This window comes from Tasmannia lanceolata, unplaced genomic scaffold (assembly GCF_043159265.1).
Source record: "Tasmannia lanceolata isolate RefF3 unplaced genomic scaffold, GAP_Taslan_0.1 ptg000024l, whole genome shotgun sequence".
NCBI lineage: Eukaryota > Viridiplantae > Streptophyta > Magnoliopsida > Canellales > Winteraceae > Tasmannia > Tasmannia lanceolata.
Window position 1 is genome coordinate 7,892,721 of NW_027518701.1, and position 9,391 is coordinate 7,902,111.

Here is a 9,391-nt window from a genome sequence, read left to right on the forward strand (position 1 = left end):
TTAAATGGAGAAAATTCCAATCTTCATAGAGGGAGGAAACTCCTCTCCTCCTCTCCTTATCCACTAAGGGGCCGTTTGGACTCAATGATTTTGAAATCCTGGTTTTCCTCAAAATCCTGGATGGGAGACAAGAGAAGGTGAACATCCGCCGTTTTCTGATTTCTCGCCCCTCTTTTCATCGAGCGAGAGTGTAGGAGGTCGTCCAATGTTTGCAAATTTTGGAAATCTTGGTATGGAGGACAGATTTCTAAAACCTGGGTTTCTTACTTAAAATCCAAGAAAACAATTGATATCCAAGATTTTAAAGGAGGAGACCGTCAGTGTAAAAGGACCTGGATTCTAAATTCCAGATATCCAAACAGCCCATAAGGCTCTCTCCAACGGCCACACTCTCAGTGTAATTCTCCAAACTTCAAAACTCTCCTAGAAGCTGGAGAATTCAAGACACAGATTTAAAATTCAGTGGCTGCCAATTGAAGTTTCTGGCTTCACTAAACTCTGGATGCAACTTCAATGAGGACTCTGCTTACCTCTGAGGTTGATTGCCCAGCTCAGTCAAGATCATTAGATGCTCCTCCGTACGATCTTAGTGATCAATTAAGCTCTTCTCTGCTTACTCTCAGATCAAAGCATGCATTGTTTCAGGATCCTATGTAATGAACAATCATGTGTCAGTTTCCACTTGTTCTGCCAAATTCATTTACCAGTCCCTTGCATGAGGCTTTTGAGCTTTGATCCCAAACGTTTCTTAAATGGCAAGATTGCAAAGGTCTTAAAGACCCAACCAGATTCACAAAAGAAGTACACTCCTAGCTTCAAACGGTTTCAAGCTCTGTATATCTCGTAATTGCCTCCTCTAAGATTGTGAGCGAAAGTTGAAACTAAGACATAGGTCCTAAATTGATCGTGTAGGCACTGGTCGTTGTCCGATAAAGTTGTGGTGCTATCACCAAATGAGAAGGACGGGAAGCTCTCAGGAAAACCCAATTGGAAAACTCTCCAATACAATGCTTCTCTTGCATGAAGAAAATTCTATAGAGAAGAAGAACAATGGAAGAAGAAGAAAACACCTTGATAAACAAGAGGAGGAAAAAGATCCTTTTTGCTTCACCACAAAAAGCCTTCCACGAGCCCAAGAGAACACCCTCTTCTTGCCCTTAATTTCTCTTCAACCTCGAGTAGGGAACCTTGTTTTTGCTTCACCACAAAAGCCCTCCTAGGGCCCCTAAGAGAAAACCCCTCTTGCCTTGCCCTAGCCTTCTCTCCTCTCTACATTTTCCCTTCTTCTTCCAACCCTCTCTTTCATATAATAACCTTATATGTAAAGAGAACACATCCCACTTAAAAGGGTCAAGTGGAACCCACTCCAAGAATTAAATAGAACCGGTGATTTTGTATCACCATCTCAACATGGATCTCCATATACATGCTGAGAAAGATGATTAGAAAAAGAGATGATTAATGGTTTGTTGTCTGACCTGCAGAGTGGGCAAGATGTGTCCCTGCTCGTGCCAAGAACTCCTTCCCTTCTCTCTTTTACTTGTGCATTGATTTTATCTTCCCCTATTAATTGTTAAATTTGTTCTTTAGTTTTGATTTTTATTAAATCTCTAAAAAGAGCAAAAAATTTATACACCCAATTCACCCCCCTCTTGAGTTGCCACCATATGGGCTATTTTCACTCAGTTTCTTGTAATGATATAGGATTACATCCAGCCACACAGTCTGAATTAAGAGTGGTGCTAGATTATGTAATTAAAGCCTTATCTATGAGTCTTATCTTCTAGAAGTCTTGAGTTGGTTTCTTGTGTTTGTTATCTTTCTTTTGTTCTCATCTTTAATTGGACGTGAGAGGTAGTTGTCTATTCTGTAGGAAGAGGAGTTTAGCTAGTTTAATCGTGTGAAGTAAGGACTCTGAAAACCGTGTAGTTGTGGGTGCTGCACGTATGGACAGTAGAAATTTATTTGAAGTGTGTTTTCTGGTTGTTTTTAACAATTAGAGATAAAATAAAGAAGTAGTTGGTGTTCTCAAAAAAAAAAAAAAAAACATTAAACCTCTCCTATTCTCTTTCTCCATTTTCGTTTTTTCTGCTCTTAAAATCAACACAAACAAAGAGATAGGGGAACTCTTGGCTTGGAGATTGTTCGCCTAAACTTCTTATTGAAAGATTCTGCTTTCTTTATCGGAATGATATTCCTTTTCTATCCTTTCCCTCAACCAAAGTCCTTTTCCTCTAGTGGACCACATTTCCTTTCTTTACAGCCTTGTCGCTTTCTTTGCTTCTGCATGGATCCCCCAACAATTCAGACCTTCTTTCCTTGTTGATGTTTTGGAAAGAAATTGTTAAATGAATGGTGGCAAGAAAGAGGTTGTAAATTTCGTTTCAGCACTTTTCTTTATAGAACTGTCCTCAAAATGAGACCATATATTATAAGTATTATTTGGCATTTGGGCTAGAAAACAGTAAGTATTATGTCAATAGTGCATGAGGCTACTAGCGCCATTGAAGAAACTGAAAGCACTGACATAAACAAGCGTTGTTCTGAACTGTGTCGCTGCTTGATTAAAGTCCTTTGAATGCCAAGTATTCTAATTGAATTGAATTGAATTCTCATTGACTATCTTTGGTATACTAATTGTAGTTGAAATATTATTATTGGATGTTGGAATAGTATGATGTTTTGTGAAGAAGCTTTCCATTGTTAGAGTATGTTCAAAATAAAAATGTTTTTAAAAAGGTTTTATAAAGAAATGTGTATTTTATTTGAAAAGTGAGTGCTTTTTGACGGAGATGAAAAAAAATGCTATGGGAAGAGCATGCAACACAATCCCACATTGGAAAGTAAAAATGTTAGAGAAGGGTTAAAAAATAGAAGACAAAGCTGGGACCGTGCAACTATTAAAACATGGTTGTGCTGATATCATTTCCCTAAATTTATTATGATATCCCTTTAAATAAAACCAAGTCAATTCATTCTAAAACTTCTACAGGAAAGTAATTTTTTTCAGAAAAGTTTATCCTGCAACTCAATCAGAAATTTTGGATTACAAATAGCGAATCTCTTGCATCCTCTTTGCCAATACGTGAGAGTTCATGTTGATGAAGCCAGGTGTCCCCGTTGGCCTACTCTACCAAAACATTGGAAAATTTTATTCGCTAAAGACAAAAAAAAACAATTTACTAACTTAAATCATTAGAACAAAAGCTTGACTATACTATTAAATTCTATTTAACATCAAAATTACTAGAAAAGCAAACAAAGTAGAAACGTTATTTTAGAAAGTAGTTGTGATTACCTTATCTCCATTCAAGTAGGTTCAAAAAAGATTCTAGGACGGCTATGGAAACCTTGGACTCTCTCCCCCTTTGACCAGTCTTTGCATTGTGAGCTTATATATGTTGTTTTCAATTGTCTTTTATTTACCATCTTGATCGATGGGTTTATAATTTATTAAGATAATTCGTTGCCATACACAAAAAAAAGATTCTAATGAAATTTTTTAGGAAATGATATTTCCCCCCCTCTGACTGATAAAATCCCTCCTTTTAACATTATTGGTTAAGTTTTAAAGGCAAAGAAAAACGTTAAAAGGGGTGAATTTATCCTCAACTAGTGAACCATTCTCACAGAAACCGGTAGGTGGGTGGGGGTGGCATTTCTCAAATTTTTTGTCATTATGATGTCATCTCAATTGTTTTAGGGCAGTGATAAATCGACCCCCATAGATCTTAAATCTACCCTCATATAGAGCTGGGCTGAGAGAGAGAGAGAGAGAGAGAGAGAGAGAGAGAGAGAGGGGTGATAAATCGACCCCTTTTGATTACTTGGGACACCCAGCAGCAGTATATCAATGACAGCAGAGGGGCTGATGTCCTTCACATCAGGAGGATTCAATGGGGATGATTGCCACGTACGCTGCTGCTGGGTGTCCCTAGTAATCAAAGGGACGGATATATCACTTCCCTTTAAGATATTAGGGTGTTGATTTATCACTGTCCTTGTTTTATCTGCAGCCCGACGGTTATAAAATGCTAAAAGATATGGTGCATATGGAAACACTGCATCCACAATTTCATCTCAAATGGAAAATCCAATAAGAGAAGTAGCTCCAGTTGTGGTGGTGATGGTCCCTCTACCGGCACAAGGCCACCTTAACCAGCTCCTTCACTTCTCTCGTCATATATCAGCCCACGGCGTTCCGGTGCACTTTGTGAGCTCAGCCACCCACAACACCCAAGCGAAGATCAGAGTCCAGGGTTGGGACCCAATTACCATCTCCAACATCCACTTCCATGACCTTCCTCTTCCTCCTTATGCGGTTCCAGCACCTGACCTTAAAGCTCCTACCAAGTTCCCGGACCACCTCCAACCCATCTTCGAAGCCGCTTTACACCTCCGTCAACCCTTCGCTGCTCTTCTCCAGTCATTGTCTTCGACCGCTAACCGTGTAGCTGTTGTCCATGATGCTCTCATGTCATTCGCCGCGCAAGAATCTACCACCCTCCCAAACGCCGAATCTTACGTCTTCCATTGCACCTCTGCCTTTACCAATCTCTTTATGACAATTGCATTCCGTAAGAAGTTTAGTGGTCTAAATGTAAGTGTCTCTCAAACCAGCTACCTTCCCTCTCTCTCGCTCGAAGGATGTTTCAGTGATCGATTCTCCGAATTCGTAGGTTCCCAAGCTGGGATGACAGACATTGACGTGGGTAAAATCTACAACACGTCTCGAGCGGTAAAAGCTGAGTTTCTCGAACTCCCCAATCAGCCACCTTTCCTTGGCAATCAAAAAATGAGATCATTGGCTGTGGGGCCCCTACATCCGATCAATCTCCATGGTCAAGATGGTTCACCTTCACGACGACGACATGAATGCTTGGAATGGCTTGATAAACAACCAGCGCAATCGGTGCTTTACATCTCGTTCGGGAGTAATTCGTTTTTAACCGAGGAAGAGATTTTGGGGCTGGCAATGGGATTGAAACACAGTGATCAACGATTTGTTTGGGTCCTAAGAGAAGCAGATAGAGGAGACATATTCGCAGAAGAGAAGAGTGAGAAGAAAGGTGAAAAATATCAATTGCCGGAGAATTACGAGGAAGGGTTGGAAGGGGTGGGGATGGTGGTGAGAGACTGGGCCCCACAGTTGGAGATCCTGGCCCACCAGTCAATAGGGGGTTTCTTGAGCCACTGTGGTTGGAATTCTTGCATTGAGAGCATGAGCATGGGGGTTCCAATTGCAACATGGCCAATGCACTCTGACCAGCCGTGGAACGCGATGCTGGTCACAGAGGTGTTGAAGATTGGCGTCCCTGTAATGGATTGGGCTAGGCGGGGGGAGACACTGTCGTCCACTATTGTGGAAGCGGCGGTTCGGCGTTTGATGGAGTCAGAGGAAGGAAAGGATATGAGAAGGAAGGCTGAAGAGTTGGGTAGGGCCATTCGTGAGGCCTGGTTGGAAGGTGGGAGCTCTAGAGAGGATCTAGACTTCTTCATTGCCCATATATCCAGATAAATATTAGTTTCTTTTGTTAAGCTGTTTTTTTTTTCAATATTTTCTTCTTTCAATTCAGTAGATTTCCTTCTTTCTATGCGTTAATTGTCACGTCCCAAACCGAGATCACGAACTAGGCACGTGACAATGCCACATACCCACGAGGTTTGATCCTATAGGCATGCAAGGCTAGCTACGAGCTTTACCAAAGCTTACAAAGCAATCTAAAATTTTGTCACGCCACAGACATGGGATCTAGGACGTAACGCACAGGGGCGGAGCTAGAAATTCGCTCCAGAGGGGGCAAGAAGGATTGTTATATCATAATCGATAAATTATTATAAATTCAAAAATTCAAAATATTACACAAATTTCAATTCAAATTACTTTTAATGTAAAAAAATTCATTCACATTTATTATAAAAGCTCATGCTGCAAAGAAAACTCATGGGATTTTCACAATCAAGAATCAACCCTGATTTTTTTCTTTGTTTATGTGCAAGATAGTTACACAAACTAAACAGATATGAACACAAATTTATGATCTATAGTTTTTTTGAAAGGGTAATTTGCAATCTATAAAATGCCAACAATATATCTCTTATGTATTTACCAAAACTTAATTGATAATCCTCGTTCTACGTTGTTATATCTCTTATATCTTTATGCATTTATAGAGTTTCATATATCTCTTACAACTAGGAACAATAAATGCAAACCATTCAATCAGTAAATATGGCCTCTTGTGCAAGTAGGATAATTTTAAATTAATCTTATATACAAATTGGATGTTTCGGCCCTATTTGTTTTGGATTTTGAAAACCAATTGTCTAAACTGATAATTGGAGTCAAAACCAAATTAACATAAATTTTGAGTCCAATAACCAGTTTTGGACTCAAAGCAAACATGTCCAAAACGAAGAGGGCCTAAGAAATCACCTCGTTGAAAGTTCTAAACTATATCATAGAAAGATAAATAATATATCATGGAGAAAGGCATGGAGAAAGCTTATGATAGAGTGGATTGGGGATGTCTGGATTTCTCCCTCGAGTGTATGGGATTCGGATGTCTATGGCGTTTGTGGATGAAGAGTTGTGTGTTATCTACTTGGTTTTCTATTCTCAATAATGGATCTCCAAAGGGTTTCTTCAAGTCGTCTAGAGGGCTTAGACAAGGGGATCCTTTATCCCCTTTTTTGTTTGTCATTGTGGCGGAAATCCTTAGTAGGTTACTGGCGATGGGAAGTGGGCTTGGTATCTTTAGAGGGTTCAGGATCGGCTTGGAGGAGGTGGAGGTCTCCCACTTGCAATTTGCTGATGATACATTATTAGTTTTTGAGCAGGAGACTGGGCAAGTGAGAAACTTAAAAGCCATTTTGAGATTCTATGAGCTCATTTTGGGCAAAAAATCTAATTGAGTCTAAATTTTTTGCTTTGAATATTCTTGAGGAGAGGGGACAGGAAATTGCAATGATTCTGGGATGTCAATTGGACTCGTTGCCTTCCTCGTATTTGGGCCTTCCGTTAGGGTTGGTTGACCGAATAAGAAACTGTGAGATCATATAGTTGAGAGGCGATTGGGTACATGGAAAATGAATCTTGTTTCGCATGGTGGTAGGCTTGTGCTGGTTAAAACGGTATTGTCCAATATACATATATACTTCATGTCTTTATTTAAATGCCCTGTGAGTGTTTCCCTTAGGATTGAACAGATCCAGAGGTGATTCTTGTGGGGTGGGAATGAGGAAAAGAGAGGTATTGCTTTGGTCAAATGGGAGAAGGTTTGTGTCCCCATCAAGTTGGGCGGTTTGGGTATCAGGAGAGTTAGAGATTTTAATCATGCGCTCTTGGGTAAATGGTTATGGAGATTTGGGGATGAGCATGATTGTTGGTGGGTCAAGGTCATCAATAGTAAGTATGGATGCGATATGGGGAGATGGGAATCCTTGGACTTGTTTGCAAAAAAAGGGGTTGTCGGTTTGGAGAGACATTCTAAAAAAGTCTTTTCTTTTCAAGTTAAAGGTTAGATTTAGAGTGTATAGGGGTGATAGAATATCATTCTGCAGGATGTGGTGTCCTTTAAGTGTAGATTTCCGAGATTATACAATATGGCTTCAAATAGGGAAGCCTTTGTTAGTGATTGCTTTGAGTGGACTGAGGGTGTTATTGTGTGGAACTCGAGGTTTAGAAGATCATTTTTTGAGTGGGAGGTGGAATTGGTCTCTGGCCTGTGGGCCCTTCTTGAGGGATGTTACATTAAAAGGAATGGGGAGGATAAAGACTTTGGACTGAGGAACCTTCTGGGACTTTCTCGGTTAAATCTTTCTATAAAAGTATTATGCCCATTTCTAATCCTTCATGTTCGGCAAAGGTATGGACATTTCATTGCCCACCTAGAGTTTGTAACTTTGGTTGGGCAGTTTGTCGTGATAGAATACAAACTAGTAATTTTCTGAGAAACCGTGGTATGTGGCTTATTGATCATTACCCACTATGTTTGCAAGATGGGGAATCTGTGGATCATTTGTTTATGCATTGTTCGTTCACTAGGATCATATGGTGATTCATCTTCATGAGATTTGGGATTTGTTGGATTTTTCCAAAATCTATTCCGTCGCTATTGCACCAATGGGGAGGGGTTCTTTGGAAGGAAAAAGGAAAAACCTTGTGGAATTTTTGTTCACTAGCTACGTGGTGGTCTATATGGAAGGAGAGGAACTCTAGAATCTTTGAGGGGAAAGCCATGAATCCTCATTGAATTTATTTGAAGATCATCACCTTGGTTATATCTTGGGTGAGATGCCTCCCCTCCTTCGGGTTTGTATCGGCTTTTGATCTTTCGTAAGGATGGAGGGAGGTGTGCTTTAGTGTTGAGTGGAGAGATCTTATTTCGCAAAGGTGGGAGCCCCCTGCTCAAAACATGTATAAGGTTAATTTCGATGGTGCGAGTTCCGGCAATCCGGGTCCGGCAGGAGTGAGAGAGGTTTGTCACAATGATAAGGGGGATGTTGTGTGGGCATACTACGGCTCTATTGGTGTGTCTGATTCCTCAGAAGCGGAAGTGAGGGCAGCACATTTTGGCATTTTGAAGATTGATAGAAGGTTGATGAATCAGACAATTGATGAGGGAGATTCGCTAAATGTGATTCGTTGGTTAAAAGGTGGGGTGGCTCCTCCGTGGTGATTTCTTTCCATTTTTTATGAGATTGAGGACTTAACTGAGGGGTTCGCTATCTGCTTTCAGCATGTTAAAAGATCGGGAAATGATAAGGCGGATGAGCTAGCTACGCGTGGTTTTTCGGTGGTTCTATTATGTGGTTCGACCAACTTCCTCCCTGAGGAGGGGTTTTCTTTGTATTTTGTTTTTTCTTCGTTCCTGTTTCTTTCTTGCTTCCTATTGTAAATATGGGTGGTCCATCTCGGCCTCCTTATTTTGCTTTGACATATAATTATTTCCATTTCAAAAATAAAAATAAAAATAGAAAGATAAATAATATGAAGCCGGAGATTTTGTGAAATCCAGTCCATTATTTTTAAGAAAGTACAATGGGCCCATTTCATATGATGATCCAAACTTTCATTTGTCGGGCGACAAGGTAAATAGGTTGTACACCATAGATCATCTCCCTTTGGTCTGTAAAGAGTCTGCACATTACATTAACCTCTATAGATTGGAGGGTAGGATCATCCTACGGAGATGGCCTATGGGGTACAACCTATTTATGTTGTGGCCCAACAAATGAATGGTTTAGATCAGCCTGTGAAGCCCTACTTTACTTTCTGAAAAAAAGTAGACTTTGGCCCTATAAAATCTGAGCCTCTCTCTCTCTCTCTCTCTCTCTCTCTCTCTCTCTCTCTCCTCCCTTAGGTAGATTTCCATTTAAAGCAGAACAC

At 40.3% G+C, this 9,391-nt stretch overlaps 1 pseudogene; it reads left to right on the forward strand.

Annotated features, from left to right (window-relative positions):
• Positions 1-3,803: 3,803 nt before the first annotated feature.
• Positions 3,804-5,588, forward strand: LOC143857323 (zeatin O-glucosyltransferase pseudogene; annotated as a pseudogene).
• The last annotated feature ends 3,803 nt before the right edge of the window (positions 5,589-9,391 follow it).